The sequence below is a fragment of the Erpetoichthys calabaricus genome, chromosome 8 (genome assembly GCF_900747795.2).
Source record: "Erpetoichthys calabaricus chromosome 8, fErpCal1.3, whole genome shotgun sequence".
Taxonomy (NCBI): domain Eukaryota; kingdom Metazoa; phylum Chordata; class Cladistia; order Polypteriformes; family Polypteridae; genus Erpetoichthys; species Erpetoichthys calabaricus.
In genome coordinates this window covers 176,482,988-176,504,832 of record NC_041401.2, presented here as the reverse complement: position 1 = coordinate 176,504,832, position 21,845 = coordinate 176,482,988, and the positions used below count along the sequence as shown (strand labels likewise).

Sequence of the window (21,845 nt, the reverse complement as noted above, 5' to 3'; positions counted from 1 at the left end):
CTCCATAAAGGAACATCCAGGACTGTGCTACAATGCCAGCCCTATCTTGTCTAGTTTATTATTATTTTTTCATTGTAACACACTCCCATCAGTTTGTTCTGTAAATCAGAAATAATGTACCAAATGCTACTCACACAGTTGGTATATGGCTTGTGTAATTACATGCCACTCTGACCAGTGATGTTAAGAGCAAATGGTTTTACTCAAGGAGGAAGACAGATTTATTTCAGTCACTGATTCAACCTACATATCTAAGAAGATTCATCCATCCATCCATCCATCCATTTTCTAACCCGCTGAATCCGAACACAGGGTCACGGGGGTCTGCTGGAGCCAATCCCAGCCAACACAGGGCACAAGGCAGGGAACCAATCCCGGGCAGGGTGCCAACCCACCGCAGGACACACACACAAACACACCCACACACCAATCACACACCAGGGCTAATTTAGAATCACCAATCCACCTAACCTGCATGTCTTTGGACTGTGGGAGGAAACCGGAGCGCCCGGAGGAAACCCACGCAGACACGGGGAGAACATGCAAACTCCACGCAGGGAGGACCCGGGAAGCGAACCCAGGTCCCCAGATCACCCAACTGCGAGGCAGCAGCGCTACCCACTGCGCCACCGTGCCGCCTAAGAAGATTCAATTGTATCTAAAACTAAAACGACAAAACAAAATACAGCAGTTGTGTAAAACATTTTTAGTTATTCTTTGAGCTTTCAGCATTGTATAACAATCTTGACTCACTGCAAACACAAAAGGTGTTGAAGACCAGTCCTGTCCCAGGGAACATCTTTTTGTAAAAGACAACTAGCATGCATTTCTTCCAGAACAAGGATATACAAGATGCTAATGCCATTTAAGATTTTTTACTAACTGTAGAGAAATATCCAGAGGAAAACAGTTCCTGAATTCATAAGTTTATATTTGCTGTATATTTTTTGCCAAGAAAGGTGAACCAGTTCTTTCACTGACAGATTGATGACATCTGCAAACAGCCTAATTTATGTGTCTCTTAGGTGACACTACCACACATTTTTTTCTCCTGTACTAGTCAACACAGTAGTTATCTCTGGGTGGCCTGCCAGTTTCTCCAACTATCTGAGCCTACAATCCTCTCCCCTCTAATACAGAAAGTTATTTATTTTAATGAGTAGCTACAGAACTGATTTCCACAATATTTGGCTGGGATTCACAAAGTAAATCATTGTGTCAGTACAGCATAACAAATAAGAATACAACCTTTGTGTTAATCAAATTCCTAAGGTTTTGAGGTCGTACAATGTAGTGTCCACCCAAGGAAGTACTTGCGAAAGATTCTTATGCTGTCAGGATTGATAAAGATGGTTGAAAATCAATAGACAAAGTTAGGTTTCAAATACTTTATATGAAATAGCTTTCTCCATGATTTCATTCTTTTTGTATTGTTTTCCTTATTAGATACTTTCCTACCCAAAACACTCTTCAATTTACTGTTCCTGAAGAAAAACTTCTAGTATGTGCTGTAGTTCATGTTTGTCTGATGATTGTAGGAAAGAACCAATTAAGGTACACCTAGTTAGATACATCTGCTTTATAGATATTAAAATGCTTGGATATTACTTTGTTTGTTAACAGATTCTAAGGTTAGCTTTATAGATAGGAAAAACAGATGTATACAATAATTTGTTTGGGAAGATTCAGAACAAGGTCCATTTAGAAATATCTTGTGCTTTTCAGTATGTCATAGTTTATTACCTTAGACAACAGTTATACAAAAATCAAATGAACTATTTAATGTTTAGATTGTTTTTTATTTTAAAATTTTAATTATAGTCTTGTCATAATAATAAGGATCCTGGCCATAAAAACGCTGTCTGGTCTGGGTGTGTATGGATTTTGCTCATCTCCCAGTGTCTGTCTGGGTTTTTGTTCAGGTATTCTTTATTTCCCCCTGCCTCTCAAAGGTTTGTTTATTAGGTTAGTTGGTTTAATGTTAGTGGATAGGTGCATGTGGAAGAGTTTTGTGATGGACAACTAAGATGTCTTTGATTGATAGTAAAATTTTGATTTCTGTATTGATACCATTCTTTGGACCTCAGTACTGTTACCAAAACAGTACCGAAGGAAATAATGGGTAACCCCTAATCCCTCATACCTGTCCCACTCCCTGGTGCGCTGCACAATCTCATGGTGCCGTGTTGTGCTGCATAAACATGTGCATCCCTGCCTTGCTACATTCTGTGGTTCCCTTTTTGAATTTTCCAGCCCATCGAAGTGGAGTTTCCAGCACATTGATAAGCAAGATGCGGGGTATCCCTGTTGAGTCTGCGGCACGCTGATGCGTGGGGAGTGGGGGCCTTGTGAAGTCTCTAGTACATTGAGAAAAAGTAGAGAATTGATAATAGTTTTGTGAAGTCTCCAGAGCATCAAAGACTGGAAGAACAGAGTGTTGAGCACATGGTCTTTGAAACCTACCATTTACTTATGGTTGTGGTGTACAGCCTGGGCCTTTGCCTAGCCCGGAAACCTGCATAGTGGAATGACTGCGGGAGAAAGCATATTAGGGTTCCTTGGGAGATGGAGTTTGGAGCAGCCCTGCTGGGTTCCATGGGCACCACCAGGGGGCATTGCAGGAACGGCTGAGCCCTTTGGTGCAGCACTTCTGCCACACACTGAAGTGCTGCCAGAAGAAGATCACCGGACACCTGGAGCACTTCCGGGTGCCCTATAAAAGGAGCCAGCTGCCACTGCTCTGCAAGCCAGAGACGGTAGGAAGGGAGATGATGCTTACCAGGAGAAGTGAAGGTGGATTGAGTGGAAGAGAAAGAAGAAGAAAAGAAAGTGTTTTGGGCTGTGTGTTTAGTGTTGTGAACTGTGCTGCGCAGGTGGGAAATGGGGGAAGGCGTTTCCCACGAGAAAAAAGAAAAAAATACAAAACGTGTGTGTTGAACTTGTGTCCTACCTCTGTCTGTTTCAGGTTTGGGTAGCACGAGCATCCTCTGCAGACCACACGGTACAGAAAGTACTGAACTGCTAGTACCATACTCTTTTCAAAACTGGGTTTTTAGGTACAATGCAACCCTACAATGTAGCCAAGATAGGCTTTGGTTCTAGTAATCCTAAAAAGAAACTTGAATTAGGTGGATTTCTTATAAATGAATTGGTGGATATTATATTGAATGATTTACACATAATGTGAAAGTGTTTAAACATTGAAGAACACATTAGTTATAATTTTAAAAATATATTATTTTAGAGGAGGGGTGGATTATTTTAGTCCAGTAAAGTAATGATTAGTTAAAATTTCCTCAGAAACCAATTCTTTAAGAAGATGAATTCTAGAATTCTGTAGCTTTACTGCTTTAATTTAGTATGCTTAGATGACAGAATATTTTCACCTAAGATGTAGCTTATTCTATTATTATAATGTATCCATTCATTTCTGAACATGTTTATTCTCAGTACTAGATAAGAAGTACAAGCATTTCTCTTGACTATGTACGTGGGGTGCAAACCAATAATCAGTGGTTGATAGTTCTCTAGCCCACCAAACGGCATATGTGTATATGTATGTATATATATATATATATATATATATATATATCCATCCATCCATCCATCCATCCATCCATTATCCAACCCTCTAAATCCTAAGTACAGGGTCACAGGAGTCTGCTGGAGCCAATCCTAGCCAACACAGGGCGCAAGGCAGGAAACAAACCATGGGCAGGGCGCCAGCCCACCGCAGTGTATATTTTTATATATATATATATATATATATATATATATATATATATATATATATATATATATATATATATATATATATATATATATACAGTGGACCCTTGACTTAAGAACTCAATTCGTTCGTGAGGGCTGGTTGTAACTCAAGTTGGTTGTAAGTCAAGACTATTTTTCCCATAAGAAATAATGGAAATGCCCTTAATGTGTTCCGATCCGCCCACAGCAACACTTACTTAACTTTTTTTAATAGAAAAGGGTTGTATAATGTGCATAATTTACCAAAAACACCAATACTTTTTCTAATGTACTAACCAAAAAGTTATAAAAAGTGCCTAGCCTACCAGACAATTTCATACTATACTCACCATTTAAGTTGACATCTTTGGCTTGCAGGAAGGAAGGAGGAGGAGAATGAAATGGAAGGTGGTTATTGTTTGGAAGGAGTTCCCTTATAGAAATCTTTTCTTTGTAAAATTGTTGAGATGGTGGATTTCGACATGCTGTACATATTAGCGAGATCGGTCATACAAACACCATTCTCATATTTCCACACAATTTCCTTCTTCGTTTCGATTGTGATCGCTTTATTTACCTTCATTACCTTCGCTTCCTTCCTTAGCAGTTATCGAAATAAATTATATAAATCACTGCACTGACCGAAATTACGTCCACAAACACATGTATTTGGGCTCTGACTGATGCTTACAAACACTCTCGGCTGTTTGTTTACAATTGCACAAGCGGATGCACGTGATCGCATTCGGGTCGTAACGCAAGATGTTGGTCGTAATTCAAAACAAATTGGTTGTAAAGCAAGTTGTTTGCATGTCAGGCCGGTCGTGTATGTATATATAATATATATACACATATATATATACAATAATCCCTCCTCCATCGCGGGGGTTGCGTTCCAGAGCCACCCGCGAAATAAGAAAATCTGCGAAGTAGAAACCATATGTTTATATGGTTATTTTTATATATTTTAAGCCCTTATAAACTCTCCCACACTATTATAAACATTTCACGCACAATTATACAGCATAAACCCTTTGTATTCTCTTAGATATTAGGTAAGATTCGTTGAAATTATGTATGTAACAGTAAAACCTAAATATTATTTTAAAGATATCGAGCGTCTCCGATATCACATATGTTACAGCCATTACGACAGACAGGTCACCAGTGATAAATACGTACAATGCAAGAAAAATTGTATACAGTAAAATATGTGTGCAGTGACACTAAACTATGTACATGTAATAAGTACTGTACGTAAATAATTAATTATGGTTACTCACCAACAATGACACGACGACTTGTCCGATAACGATGAGTTTAATTTTTCTGCACTACAAAGGATAGCGTTACAGCTCTTCTAAAGGAGCCTCTTCAGGCGACTGTTTAGCACCGCCGTTGTACTTCTTTCATCACTCTTCAATCCAGATCCCTAAAGCAGATTCCATCCAGACTACTGCCTTATCACGTCCACTTGCAACTCGTTTTGCACCCTGGTTAAAGGACACTGCGGCTGTAGATCTTATATGCTTTTCCTCCTTTTTAAATAAAAAGAATCGTGGACTCATTGATGCTGTAATGGTGTCCTGCAGCAGTGTAGCTGTTTCCTTCCTTCAACATATCCAAAACTTTTACCTTTTCTGCAATCATTTGCATCTTCTGTTGGCGCTTGGACACGGCTCTTGCAGCAGTAGCAGTAACATGCGTTAATGCTGAATGAGTGAGATTAGACTTCCTGGTTAATGCAGCACTCCATCGCTGAGCCAATCAGCAGCACACAGGAACTTAACCGAAGGCTCTGATTGGGTAGCTTCTCAGCCATCCGCCAATAGCGTCCCTTGTTTGAATTCAAATGCGTCCCTTGTTTGAATTCAAATGGGCAAATCAACTGAGGAAGCACATGTACTGTAGACCGCAGACATCCGCGAAGCAGTGAAAAATCTGCGATATATATTCACATATGCTTACATTTAAAATCCGCGATGGAGTGAAGCCGCGAAAGACGAAGCGCGATATAGCGAGGGATTACTGTATATATATACACACACACACACACACACACACACACATTTTATATATATATATATATATATATATATATATATATATATATATATACACACATACACACAGTACTGTGAATTTCCCATTGGGATTAATAAAGTATCTATCTATCTATCTATCTATCTACTGTGCAAAAGTTTTAGGCAGGTGTGAAAAAATGCTATAAACAAAGAATGCTTTCAAAAATGGAAGTGTTAATCATTTATTTTCATCAATCAACAAAATGCAGTGAATAAACAAAAGAGAAATCTAAATCAAATCAATATTTGGTGTGACCACCCTTTGCCTTCAAAACAGCATCAGTTCTTCTAGGTACACTTGCACACAGCTTTTGTAGGAACTCGGCTGGTAGGTTGTTCCAAACATCTTGGAGAACTAACCACAGATCTTCTGTGGATGTAGGCTTCCTCACATCCTTCTGTCTCTTCATGTAATCCCAGACATACTCGATGATGTTGAGATCAGGGCTCTGTGGGGGCCATACCATCACTTCCAGGACTTCTTGTTCTTCTTTACGCTGAAGATAGTTCTTAATGACTTTGGCTGTATGTTTGGGGTCGTTGTCCTGCTGCAGAATAAATTTGGGGCCAATCATATGCCTCCCTGATAGTATTGCATGATGGATAAGTATCTGCCTGTATTTCTCAGCATTGAGAACACCATTAATCCTGACCAAATCTCCAACTCCATTTGCAGAAATGCAGCCCCAAACGTTCAAGGAACCTCCACCATGCTTCACTGTTGCCTGCAGACACTCATTATTGTACCGCTCTCCAGCCCTTCGACAAACAAACTGCCTTCTGCTACAGCCAAATATTTCAAATTTTGACTCATCAGTCCAGAGCACCTGCTCCCATTTTTCTGCACCCCAGTTCCTATGTTTTCGTGCATACTTGAGTCGCTTGGCCTTGTTTCCACGTCGGAAGTATGGCTTTTTGGCTGCAACTCTTCCATGAAGACCACTTCTGGCCACACTTCTCCGGACAGTAGATGGGTGTACCTGGGTCCCACTGGTTTCTGCCAGTTCTGAGCTGATGGCACTGCTGGACATCTTCCGATTTCAAAGGGTAATCAGCTTGATGTGTCTTTCATCTGCTGCACTAAGTTTCCTTGGCCGACCACTGCGTCTATGATCCTCACCGTTGCCCGTTTCTTTGTGCTTCTTCAAAAGAGCATGAACAGCATATCTTGAAACCCCAGTCTGCTTTGAAGTCTTTGTCTGGGAGATACCTTGCTGATGCAGTATAACTACCTTGTGTCTTGTTGCTGTGCTCAATCTTGCCATGACATGAAACTGTCTTCCACAACCTCACCTTGGTAGCAGAGTTTGGCTGTTCCTCACCCAGTTTTAAGCCTCCTACACAGCTGTTTCTGTTTCAGTTAATGACTGTGTTTCAACCTACGTGTGACATTGATGATCATTTGCACCTGTTTGGTATGATTGGTTGATCATACACCTGACTATAATCCTACAAAATCCCTGACTTTGCAAGTGTACCTATAAGAATTGATGCTGGTTTGAAGGCAAAAGGTAGTAACACCAAGTATTGATTTGATTTAGATTTTTCTTTTGTTCACTCACTTTGCATTTTGTAAATTGATAACAATAAAAAATGATTATTTATATTTCTGAAAGCATTCTTTGTTTATAACATTTTTTCACACCTGCCTAAAACTTTTGCACAGTACTATATATCCATCCATCCATTTTCCAACCCGCTGAATCCGAACACAGGGTCACGGGGGTCTGCTGGAGCCAATCCCAGCCAACACAGGGCACAAGGCAGGAAACAATCCCGGGCAGGGTGCCAACCCACCGCAGGACACACACAAACACACCCACACACCAAGCACACACTAGGGCCAATTTAGAATCGCCAGTCCACCTAACCTGCATGTCTTTGGACTGTGGGAGGAAACCGGAGCGCCCGGAGGAAACCCACGCAGACACGGGGAGAACATGCAAACTCCACGCAGGGAGGACCCGGGAATCGAACCCAGGTCCCCAGATCTCCCAACTGCGAGGCAGCAGCGCTACCCACTGCGCCACCGTGCCGCCAGTACTATATATATATATATATATATATATATATATATACACATTTAAAGTCAATTTAGAGTTGCAAATACATACAAACAGAATATACAGCTTCCACATAGACCCACAGCTCTGAAGCTGTGAGATAACATTGGCAGTAAATATGCAGCCCTAAAATGTAACATGTTGATATGACTGAAAATACTGAGCATTACTTTCTGCGAGTGTTAGAATTAAAACACCCGTTTTCCATGCAAAATTTTGGTTCATCTACCAAATTAAAACAAAAACCGCCTTAATACTGATTAGTCCAGAACGTGATCAGTTCCTAGCTATTTAACTAATACTGTACTTGTAGGATTTTAATTTCATATTTATGTTATCTTTAATCTACAAAGTAACTGTGATTTGAGGTGTACAATTCTGTATGGTTTAAAAGAGCACATTTCACTTATGGTAGGTGTATGCTAGTAGTTTTAATAACAGTGTTTGGGGTAGGGGGTGTGAAAAATCCTAACAATACCCTGGTTCATAAAATCTAGAGTTATCCAAATATTCTGAAGAAGTCACAGTGTTTAACTCCTTCACATGTTCCTGGTTTTGGTCTTAATTGGTAAAGATGGTTTGGCTCCAGTAAGTCCCATGAGTTGAAGAGGACACATTGGTTAGGATGAACATCATTTGATCTGGTTCATTAACCTCTGAGAGTCTTCCTTTTTTGTTAGTGATCAAAGGCAAGTACAATATATATATTGAACAATTTGGCAGTGACTGCAGTCAGTTATTCTAGATGTTTTCTGCTAGATTTTTGTAAATATGACTATAGTGTATATAATATACCATGCTGCAACACCCTACTCACCTAATTACTAATTTAAAAGTTCAAAGTAGGAGGACTCATTTGTAGCAACATAGAAAAACAAGGCATATTTTTTCCATGCTTTCCACATGCTTTGTCTGTACGCTAATTAATAGTGAATGTTCAGTTATACCAACCCCCAGGGTAATAAAAGTGAGTTATCCATGTGTGGGTGGGGTGGCTAGTTCTGGTTTTAATTTTCTGTTTTGGAGTGTGTCCTTGTGGTTGCATTGTTGCCGGAAGCGCGGGAGAGGGGGTGGGGGGCCTCCCTCATTTGTGCGTCAGTCTCCATGTGGTTGGGCTGAGTTCTTTTGAATTTGTAAACCACAAAGGCAAATGCTGGCCATCCAACCCTTAACTTTTATGGAAGAAGGGCAGCACCTGCTTCTGAGTATATGCTCACCCAGTATCTTTTAACTCTTTTTATCATGGCATATATTGTATATGTATGTTTTTCTTTTATTTATTTTTTGCTTTTCACATAAGATAAAGTATGTGTACATTGGGTAGATGCATCTGTGTAGTCATATGTCTGATTCCTAATGTCAGTCTGCTGTTTTTGCAGAAATGTATAAAATATATTTTAGTGTTTTCTTTCTAAAATAAGATGGTATATTTAGTATCTTACTGGCAATATCTTTTGAACCAGTAAAGCATTGCAGTGGTTATTTTCGTATTGGACAGCATACCTCATCTGTAAGGTGATTTGTTGAATTGATATCGGGGGACTATGCAGACCATTGGAGTAAACCGAAATTACTGTCATGTTTGTGAAACCAGCTTGCTTGGTAATGGGGTGCATTACTCTGGTGGAAGTCTGTGACCATAAAAAGATGTACTTGATCAGAAACAATTGTTAGGTATGCAGTGACATTCAAATTAAGCTCATCTGTTATGAAAAGGCCTTATGTGTGGCAAGTAAACATTCTATAGATTATCATTCCAGCTCTCCAGCTTGTGCTAATGACAGAAGTCTTCTTAAATTCACCTATCTTGGTGATTGTATGTTCCCTGTAGTCTTGTGCTTCTGTTCTTAGCTGACAAGAATGGAATCCCATATGGCCTTCTACTGCTGCAGCCGATCTTCTTCAGGGTCTGACATTTTGTGCATCCATAAATGATATTGTGCATAAAACTGCTGTAAAGATCTGTTATTTAACCATTTGTGGCCATTTTCCTCTTACTGCTTTCATTAGCAAGGTGTTTTCACCCAGATGTATTGCACATTGGATGTTTTTGTTTCTCATACCATTCTCTATGAATGTTAGAGCAGTTGTTTCCAGTCCTGGTCCTGGGGTACTCCAGCGGCTGCAGGTTTTTGTTTTAAAATAAGGGAATCATTTTACCTCTAACTGATGTCATTATTTAATAGTTGGTCTTATTTTCTTCTCTTATTCTACATTTAGAAAAGAGCAATTGTGTTAGATATACTGTACATTCATATAAGACATGGGTGTCGAACTCCAGGCCTGGAAGGCCGCAGTGGCTACAGGTTTTCATTCTAACCATCTTCTTAATTAGTGACCCATTTTTGCTGCTAATTAACTTCTTTAGTATTCATTTTAATTAACTTGACTCAGACCCCTTAGTATTTTCTTTTTCCTTAATTAGCAGCCAAATAATAGTGAGACACAAAACAAGCTGCCACATGAGCAGCTCACCTGTGCCCATCACACAATATTTGAAAATAAAGAAAGGTAAGGCTGATCTCTCAGGTCACCAAAACATTTTGACGGTGTTCTTAGAAAAAAAACAGAAACTCAACAGTTTTGGAAACGTCTGCAGTGGCAGAATGAGAGCAGCAACAGGCCATGAAATTAAATAATGAGTTTAATTAACAGCAAGAATCAGCTTCTCATTAAGAAACTGGCTGGAGTGAAAGTGGTTGGAGTTTGAAGCCCCAGTTTAGCTGGTCATCTGTTGGCTCGTTTCATGTCTCAATTCTGTTTGGCTGTCATTTAATAAAGAAAGGAATAAATTCAGAGGGCCGAATCCTTAAAAACAGGGCTATTAAAATGAAGGAAAAATTAATTTAATTAGCAGTGGAAACTGGTCAATGATTAGGAAAAGGGTTACAATGAAAACCTGCAGCCACTGCGGCCCTCCAGGCCCGGAGTTCGACACCCCTGATATAAGACATTAAAATATACTCACAATCAACATGCGGACAGGGCGACCGACACCCACCACAGCCAGTGAGTATATATTGAATGAAACAAAGCAAAATACTAAATGTTCATTGTTGATTATACAATTCACAGTAATCCCCCCCCATTGCCACTTGTAAGCAGTGCATTTGCTTTAATAATGGCATACAGTGTGTTGTTTTTATGTTGTGTATTGAAAAAGGAAATAGCATTTCAAATTTCAAATGTAGTGTAATTGTTCTGGCAAGATAATGCAATTCATGTTAAGAGTTGGGACGTCAACCAAACCTATAATGTTAAAGTAGTCACATTCACCAAACACTGTCTACATATTGTAATTTCAAAACTTTCTAGGAGAAACACCACCACTTATGCCATATGGAAAGATGAAATAACACTATGATGAAATAACACACACACATGTTACAAATTTAATGTAATTATAAATTGTGGAATACAGATGATCAGAACCTGAATTCGTAAATGCAGTCCTGTCTGTCCCCTACAGCTCCATGTTTCTGTTGTCATTTTCTGATGGAGATAAACTGCACACGTTAAGCTTCTGTTTAAATTTTTGCTCCAAAGAGCTATTAGGATCAAGGTCAGTTAAAATTGCTCAATCTTGTTATAAGTTGATAGAAATTTTTATCAATGACTGATCATGATAATTATTCTGAGCAGTTTAAAATATCTTAGAAAACTATGCATTTTCAATTGGTTTTTTACCGTAAGTGCTTTACAGTAGCTTTCAGGTCATCTGTAACATTTGCAATTAAACAAGTACATGGTAATTATAAAAAATAATAGAAAAATGCTACAAACACCACAAAACTGTGGTTCCTTTGTTATTTATGGTGTTTTGGCTTCAAAGAATGTACTGTACAATACTTTTTGTGTATATCATATTTCAGGGTGAGGTTCTTTCCATAGGAACTGAGAATGCCAAATGAGCTGCTACATGACCCTCTTAGGATTTTCAAAAAGCATTTCATCCCCTAATTTGCTGTTCCCAAGAAAGACAGTGCTGATTGTATGATTAACTGGAGGTTGAATTTTTATGGTAGATGAACAATTCTTATGAAATAATAGATGAACATGGTCATAATTTCCTTTGGCATAGAAACATAGCGGTTTGATATATGTTGGGATACTAATGGCATTTTTGTTGTGTTTGGAAAAATATGAGATGTAACAATTTAATTCCTAGAATGAACCTGTTGAAAAGAATGTGTGCATATCTGTGCACTAGTGGCAACTGTCACCTTCAAAGTAATCTCCTTCCAGAGCAATGAATTTAGTTAGATAACATTGCCATTATTGGAAACATACATGAAAGTCTGTTTTCTGGAATACCCTTGAGTTCCTTTGTCACATTGTGATGCATGTCAGAAATGTCTGAAAATCTTCATCCTTTTATGACAGTTTTTATTTTTGGGAAGAGTCAGAAATTACAAGTAAGATGGTAATTGATTTCTCAGCCAGGAAGTGGTAAACACTGAGCACATCATGGCTTAGGACATTGTTATGCATCATCATTCACATTTTCTCACCCCCTCTGTTAGGCCACTGAAAGACATTTGACTTTTTTATAGCATCCTCACTATACACCACTTTTAACAGGTCCAGCATTTCCGTAATTTTTATGTCTCATATTATTAAAATTATTTTAGCATTACATCTAATTTATGTTTGTTTTGGTCCAATATATAAAATTAGAAAAGTGAACAAAACTGCATTCAAGTTATATGTTCCATTTTCAGTTTGTTTACATTATGGCAACATGTTTGCAAAGGTATGGAAGTTGACTTTACTGTAGTAAATATTAACACCTGATGACTATGTGCAAAACCACTTCCGGTTTATTAATAGTGTAGTTTATTACTTTTTTCCAAATAAAAAAAATAAACTACTGCACATCTGCCACAGCATCTTCATTACTTACTTATTAACTCTTCGTTGTGTTCAAAGAGACCTTATGAATCATTAATGTATTATGCAGTAGTTCTCATCATTCTAAAACAGGAGCACAGACAAGTTTTGTTTCTTGCTTGGAATCACAGTAGCTTACTGATGGGGACTAAACATACACCCTTTGGTTATTGGGCCACCCTGCTTGTCACCATGGCATTTTGTAAACTGTCTGAGAGATGAACATTTATACTACAGAGCTTATGAGAAAAGCGCTATATAAATGTAATGAATTATTATTATTATTATTATGTAAGAAAGATAATGAATATGTAGGTAAGTTTCCCTGGAATAGCAAATCATTAAAAAGGTGAAGATAGAGCAGAAACTTGTATATATTTTTGTGAAAATCGCCACCTGGTGATAATCATGAAAGTTGTAAGTTTCATATTTCCAGAACAAAAGCAACAAAAAAAAATCCATTCTAAAAGCATAGTGCATTATTTGAAAAAATGATAAACTGTGTTTGTGTTAAAAGTATAAATTTAACAATTAAAAAAAATAAAAAGTATAGAAATATGTTTCTGCTGCTGACACTTTATTAGGCAAAGGTGAAATCTTTGACCTTTTTAATTTTTAACCTTAAATGATTTTTTTCCGTATTGGTTTTCCTGCTTACATTATGTAGTCACCTGTTGAAGTTTTTTATTAAGATATAGCACATATGTACCACTTATTAGTTATTTTATTATATCCCTATATTTTGTTTAATATCATACAGTTTCATATCAATTCAGCTAATAAAAAGTTTGGAAAAGTGAGCATATAAAATATATTATTCTGATGATAAAACATGAAATTATAATAATTAAATTTGATTATTTCTATTCATAATTCGGCTGCCTTAACAAAACAGTTGTAGTACATGTCATTTTATTACCAGATTTAATCAAATCAGGCCCTTTTTATTTAGTACCTATAATTTCAAATTCTAAAAATCAAATTATAAAACAATTAACATAATCAGGTAGATTATGTTTCATGGACATGTTACAATGACATGCATGATGACATTTTTCTTTTTTGGTGCTAAATCTCCTAATTAGTGAATGATTTTTTAGCTTTAATGAAGAGTGTATAGCCTCCTTTGGGATATGGTCCTTCACATTTATCTTGAATATTTATAGTCCTTTTATGATAGGACCAATGTAAATATCCAATAATTAAACTTCTGAGATAGGGCCAGTGTTATAGCCTTTCAGCATAGCCTTTGAGTCTCGGAAGTGTACATTTTTCACCCTGTAATTATTGAATTGTACTTCCAGAAAGATATCCCTAAAAAGGGGTGTTTGAATGGGGATTGCTTTCACATATGGAAAAGGTTTTCTTATTTTGTTCTTTGAACCAGTTGAAAACTCTTTCCTTCAGGTTCATTGTCAGTCCTTGCTGAGTTTAATTTAAAAATTTTTTCCCCTCCCTTAAAAGAAGATGGCTACAATTGTGCATCTTTTTGTTGTCAAAAATAATTCAATAAAATAGATGCTATATGTTTTTTTCTGGATTCTCTTTCATTTCTTGCAAATGAAAGCTATACAGTAGAAATATACTTGACAAACTCTTTGCCACATTTGTTTAACATTATTCTTGAATGTGCTTCACAGCCTTAAAGTCTGATTGCGGAGTGGCAGTGATTTCTAGATTGTTTGACAGTGGCTGTGGTGGGTGTGGAGGCTATTGAAGTTTAATACAAGGTTCACTATCATGAACAAAGAAGGGATAGACCTTGGAAATCAGAAACAAAGTGAATGTATTTGATTTCAGAAATCCTTAACCAATGGTAAGCATGCATTGAGTGTGAGGAGCTAAAATTGCTATAAACTCTGTATAGGTACTATCTTGAATCTTTGAACAATTCTGGCAGATGCATCAATCCGAGAAAATTAATTTATATCTGAAATTTTAAAGGTTTATTAAAAAGAACCGGACTGGAATGTGATAAGTATGTTACTGAGACAGATTCAGATCATGAACATACTAAAAGTTGGAACCTAATAACAAAATACACTTTTCAAATAAGAGGAGAATTGAATATTGGGCTTGTTTTGTAAGCTAGTCTCTCAGTTGTTATCAAGATATATTTTAAAAGTTATCAAGATTACATATTTTTATGTACTGTATACAGCTTTCAGTCTAATTAACTTTCTGTAGTATATGTCTCTTATCTGCTTATTGCATATTGTGAGACCCCACATATTTTATACTTAGGTATTTAAACTATCCATCCATCCATCCATTTTCCAACCCGCTGAATCCGAACACAGGGTCACGGGGGTCTGCTGGAGCCAATCCCAGCCAACACAGGGCACAAGGCAGGAAACAATCCTGGGCAGGGTGCCAACCCACCGCAGGACACACACAAACACACCCACACACCAAGCACACACTAAGGCCAATTTAGAATCACCAGTCTACCTAACCTGCATGTCTTTGGACTGTGGGAGGAAACCCACGCAGACACGGGGAACACATGCAAACTCCACGCAGGGAGGACCCGGGAATCGAACCCAGGTCCCCAGATCTCCCAACTGCGAGGCAGCAGCGCTACCCACTGCGCCACCGTGCCGCCCGTATTTAAACTAATGATTCTGAAAAAAAATGTATAACTTAAATTTAAAATTTTAATAGATTTAAATTGTATTTATCATATGTAATCTGTAAATTGGGATTAATATTGGTAATCATTAAATACAAATGAAAAGGAAATAAAATAAATTAGAAGGAAGTGCAAAAACATTATGGAGCAACAAATCAATATAGGACAGAGAAAAATGATACAACATTCAGAAATGTGCCATACTTTGTGCCATGAAAATGTATTTGTTCCTGTATGATTTCTGCTTTATTGCACAGTAATTGTTATCAAATCCATCCATCCATCCATTTTCCAACCCGCTGAATCCGAACACAGGGTCACGGGGGTCTGCTGGAGCCAATCCCAGCCAACACAGGGCACAAGGCAGGAACCAATCCCAGGCAGGGTGCCAACCCACCGCAGGACACACACAAACACACCAAGCACACACCAGGGCCAATTTAGAATCACCAATGCACCTAACCTGCATGTCTTTGGACTGTGGGAGGAAACCGGAGGAAATCCACACAGACACGGGGAGAACATGCAAACTCCACGCAGGGAGGACCCGGGAAGCGAACCCAGGTCCCCAGGTCTCCCAACTGCGAGGCAGCAGCGCTACCCACTGCGCCACCGTGCCACCCTGTTATCAAATCTTCATTCAAAATTGCTATTTAGTAATGATAACAATTAACATGCATATACAAATAGCTTACATTTTTGAAACTTGCATTTATAAAATTAAAAATATAAGGCAAATCTCAATAACTTGTGTTAAAAAAGGTCCCTTAGGATTTGTTACCCAACCTTGTGCAGAAATAACTCCATCCAGATGTTTCCTGTAGTTGCTGAACAGTCTCTGACAGCACTGTGGAGGAATTGTGTCCCAGTCCTCTTTGCCACTTCAAATCAGTGACATTTGTAGCTTTCCTTCAAAATCTTCTCTATGAGTTTTAGGTGCCAGCTTTGAAAAAAGATGTAGACCTTCTTGTCTATTTTCGATTAATGTGTGGCAGTATTCTTGGCTGCATTTCAGTTCAGAGAAGGATACCTGGATATCCTCCTTGAAGAATCCTCTGATACATAATATAATTCATGATTGCATCAATAATAGCAAATCCACAACATTCTGATACAGAAATATCCTTAACCCATGAAAATTGTACTAATATACTGTAGGAACGAGATTCCTATGCTGCCTTTTCTCCAGATATGAAAGAATATGTGTCGGCCAGAAAATTCCACCTTGGGCTTGTTTGTTCTTATAATATTGTCCTAATATATGAGATTGACCATATAGGTATGTTTTTGAAACCCCCAAGACAGCACATATGTTTTTATTAGTGAGAAGTGGTTTCTGATATGCCATTCTGCCATGGAACTCATTTATGCTTAGTGTGTTTGTGACAATCTAGTCATGAACAGACCCTAACCAAGATAACAAAGGTGTGCAGATCTGTAGATGATTTATACTTTATGGAAAAAATGTCTCATGTAGAGTTTATTCTTTTTAGCTTTTTCTGGAAAGACTGACTTCTGTTCTGAAGTGTCTTCCTTTGAGCAATGAGGCTCTGATTGTAGCTTGATGAAGCCTAGACTGATATATGTCCATAATGTTTTTTGTCTTCTTGCGAATTTCTATAATTTCTTTCGTTTATGGCATAATGTGCCTCTTGAATTTTATCATTTGTAATTTATTTCTGATCGTAAAAGCCAAATTAAAACAGATTTTATATTTAGATTTTATGTTTATTTTAAGTGTTATTCAAACTTCTATCCATCTATTCATTTTGTTGACTTTCTTAAGTGTTGTAGAAGGATTCAAACAGTTCTCTGTAATTGTGCCTGTTTTTATTTTTGAGATTAGTCAAAGAAAAATAACTTTTTCACATTTGAAAATTAAATGTTCCATATCAAGCAAATGAAACCAAGATGAATCTATGATGTCTGTCCTCTTAGACTGTTCTTTGTATACTATTGCAACCGAAAAAATGTCATTACCAAATTAATTTAATATGCAGTGATGCAAGAAATCAGTTGGGTATCAAGTGCTTTTTCTGGGCAATGTACAGTACTCAGTACAAAAGTATGATATACGGGGACTTAAGAGATGGATATCTAATTAACAATATGCATCAGCTGTTTTTAGCACTTGGGGGTAAAAAACTGTGTTTGAATGTGCTAGTCTGGGTTGTGATGCCATGGTAGCCTCTGCCAGACTCCAGAGGACAGAGCAGTTTTTACTTGAGGTGTCTGTATTCTTGCCATATGGTACTGGCTTTATTCTGGCTGCATTCAGAATATATCACGGCAATTGATGGCATGTCTTATCCTATGATTTTTTTGAGCAGATGGCCAAACCAACAGAATAACTTTTGTCTCTGGTGTGTTTGTATTGCTATAGCACATGGTGATGTCACTAGTCAGTGCAATTTGCTTGATGCAAAGATAATAATTAAATATTAGCAGCTTACTTATGCCTCATTTCTTCAAGCATCTCAGAAAATAACAGTAGAGCTGTTCTATTATTAGTTATAAACACATAGTGGGATTTCAGTACCTCAGAGTGTTTGGACCAGTTGTATCTGCAGTACTCTTGCTGGGATGTCATTTTCTTTTGTTTGTCTCCAAAACTCCTTAGTTCGAGTTCTGTTGTCTTGATAAAGAACTTGTTATGCCTATGTCAGTTAAACGTCTTATTGTTACAAGCCCTTTGCCAGTTATGCTGAACAACTCACATATGTGGTGTCATCCGTATATTTCATCATTTTATTGCTATAATATTTTGATGCATAGACATGGGAGAATGTAAATAATGTCTAGAGATGAGACAACAGGCTTGGGGACTCCACTGTTTAAAGTCTGGTAATTAAAGCTTTCTGTATACTAGTTTTAGTGAAAAAACCAAAAAAAAAAACCAAGTAAAGCTTAATATGTGCAAAAGAACAAAATTATGCAAATTTTGTTCTCCAATATTATGCCCAGAAATGCCAATCAGCATATTATTGTTTAAAAATTTAAGGAGGTTATTATGTGTTAGTATGTTTGAAGGGTCAGTAGTAAATAATATGTAGGATTGTCTATCTCAGTGTGTATATTATATAGCATGTTTCATTTTATTTTAATTGCCTCATCCTTACAACTTTTTAAAAATACAATGATGTGCAAATTAAATTACAGAAGCATTAACTAAACAGTGACAAATCTTTCAGTAAAAAAGTCGCTGTTCCCGCACCCAACTTTCCGCACCCCACACACATAGCCCACTTCCGGCAACACGGGAAATGAATGTTCAGCTTTTTGATGTTATTTGTGAGCCTTTTATAGCACAGGCTGCATTTAGGAGCAGTTGTAAAAAAAATTGTACAGTAAGAAAGAAATAAAAATCAATTGTCTCCAGTGAGCAACATTTTATGACCCCATTGCTAAAAAAGTTTTACTGATTTACTGTCTGGTATTTATTAATCCATGTACCTTCTTCAAAGATAACTAGACTTTTAACCTCTTCGCGTTGTCAGATCTTCTCTATATCTGTGAAGCATGCTATGTTTTTAAATTTGTCCAAGCTGAATAGCCTTAACCGCATGTTAATTTTCTTTCAATACAAACTCACATTTATGCTTTCTATATTATTTTGGTTTTTTTTTTTAGTTTAGTGGCCTATTGTTAAAGATTATTGCCAAGCATACTGGACTGAAATCCTATGCTGTGTCATTTTCTTTGTTGAGTTTGCATGTTCACCCCTTCTCTGTAGGAGGTTATCTCTAGAGTACCAATTTTTTTCTCTCACACCCTAGAGGTGTTCATGTTAGATTAATTGGTGGATTTGAATTTCCCAGTATGAGTATGGCTGCCTGAGTGCAGGCTGTATAATGGACATGTGTCCCCATCAAGGTTTGTTCCTGCCTTGTGCTTATCGTAACCAGGCTAGGCTCTGATTTCACACAACCCTAAAAAGGATGAAACAGACTTGAGAATGTTGTTTTTTATCTTGTTTACTTATGGAAGCTGTCACGTTTAGAGTTTAAATGATACAGTAGCATGGGTGGATTTATGGGAGAAAAGAAATTTCAAATAATGTGAGTCGTTTGCATTTTGAGATAATGTCTTTGTGAATCTAGGGTTTATACGTATAATTTTGTAAAGTTAACAAAAAGAAACAATAAAAAACTTTGTCCTAGCATCATTTTTTTCACAGTACAGGAATCTAATGTGGGATAGTTTACCATCTGGAATTGGACCAACTTCATACATTCCTGGTCAATTAGAGATTCCAGTTATCTAATGCTGAAAGTGCCAAAAATAGAAACTATGTTAATTTTTTTTGTTTCTTATTAGGAGGATGACCTATCAGCCTAGAGTATGTTTATAAACCATGAAAGTGTTTGGTTCTGTCTAACAATAATGGTGTAGCTTAAACTCTTTGTCCTGGCTGAGTCCATTTTGTAACAGGGAGGACATGCAAACCTGAGACAAACTGTGCTAAGAATAATATTTGAACCTAGGACTTTAGAGCTTTGAGGGAGCAATGGCTGTCTGTAATTTATAAAATACTAGAAGAGCTATTTAAAACCAGCAAATGTTCTGAAGAATGGAAGAGAGTTTTGGGAGAAGTTAAAGAACATAGAAGATGACCAGAAATATTTGCTTGAGTGTTAAATAAATTCTAAAAATGTAACCACTGTTTTTTGACACATGCAAATGGATAAACTAAAAATGACAGAACTAAGCATAAAAAAATTACTTAAAATTAGATGACTTTTGTACTAAATAAGAACAAATCATTATTTTTACTTCAATAGATAGATAGATAGATACCCCAAGGGGAAATTCACAATGTATTTTGTATTTTATATGTATTTTATGTTCTTTTATAGTGAGTAATTCACTAAGTTAACCACTGTCTTAGTGCAAAGTAAAAATACATGGCATCATCATTTCTGCCAGAAGGCATAATGGTGTAGAGGTTAGTAGTGGTACTTCCAGGTTTCTGCATTCATATCTTGGCGCAGACATCACCTATTTGGAGTTTTGAATTTTTTCATTGTCCAAATAAGTTTTCGAGGGTAAAAGGGTTTTCTCTGACATCACCAAGACATGCAGGTTAACGTCCCCAGGGTGTTAATGCTTTGTGAGTGTGCTCTTTGATGATTTGCTCTGGTACACCATAATATTGGAATAAGCTGACCCACTAAATAATTTATTCAATCATTCTGTACCTTTTTTGCAGATAAGTCTCAAGAAATCTGAAAAGGAAATTTAAGTAATCTTCGGTGGAACTTAGAACAAAATTAAATCAAGCTAAAATAAAATTATTAATTCTAAGTGACAACATTAAAATTCAATCCTAGAATTAAACAATTTTAATGTAGGTTTAGTTAAATCAATCTTTGGCTTTAATGTACGTATTTATGTGTAAGATTCTTGCCTTGTTGTATTACTTTAACCTGTTGTTGGAAAAGCATTATGAAATGTCTCGCTTGATAAATTCTTCTCCATCCATCCATCCATTATCCAACCCACTATATCCTAACTACAGGGTCACTGGGGTCTGCTGGAGCCAATCCCAGCCAACACAGGGCACAAGGCAGGGAACAAACCCCGGGCAGGGTGCCAGCCCACCACAGGGCACACACACCCACACACCAAGCACACACTAGGGACAATTTAGGATCGCCAATGCACCTAACCTGCATATCTTTGGACTGTGGGAGGAAACCCACGCAGACACATGGAAAACATGCAAATTCCACGCAGGAAGGACTCGGGGAAACAAACCCTGGTCTCCTTACTGCAAGGCAGCAGCACTACCACTGCGCCACCGTGCCTAAATTCTTCTTGTATGAGCAAATACTAGTAGCTTTATTAGGATAAAAAGTTTAAGGGTTATGTGATTTATACAAAAATGTTGAATGATGAATTTAGTATTGTAGTTTTTTTCTTGTGCATTATAAGAAAACAGAAAAAAACACTCTAAACTTTTGGTGCATTGTACTTTAAGTATAATTTAAGATAACATTATGCTCTAAATACAAAGATAAGAGACACATTTTCTATTAACTTTGTAAGATATTTAATTCAGAAGTGAAGCGCTCAGCACAGTTTGCATAAAGATGTAATGTTACTGTTTTTTTCTGTCTATGATGAGATGTGTCAAGTTTAGTTTTGGTCCAGATGTAGTACAGTGAAAACATCCCAAAGGTGTTCTGTCACCCATCCCAAAGGCCATGTGCTTTAGGGTAAATGTGATTTTAAAATTGATTCTTACCCCATTTATTTTTTAATTAGTTGTTTTGTGGCTCTGTCTAGTGCAGTTCAGTGTTCTATAGTACCTCTGGTATTGTCAGTGAAGGGTACACAATGATAAATCATGTCTGTTGTTATAGTTCCCATGTTGGTCATTTTGGGTAAATGGCTGTCTTGGTAGTGCTGTATTGACAGTGTAAG

The 21,845-nt window shown here is 37.3% G+C and overlaps 1 protein-coding gene across 10 annotated transcripts in view; it reads left to right on the top strand.

Moving 5' to 3' along the window:
- samd11 (sterile alpha motif domain containing 11) overlaps window positions 1-21,845 on the top strand; it is a 130,571-nt gene that overhangs the window by 30,223 nt on the left and 78,503 nt on the right. The window lies entirely within an intron of this gene.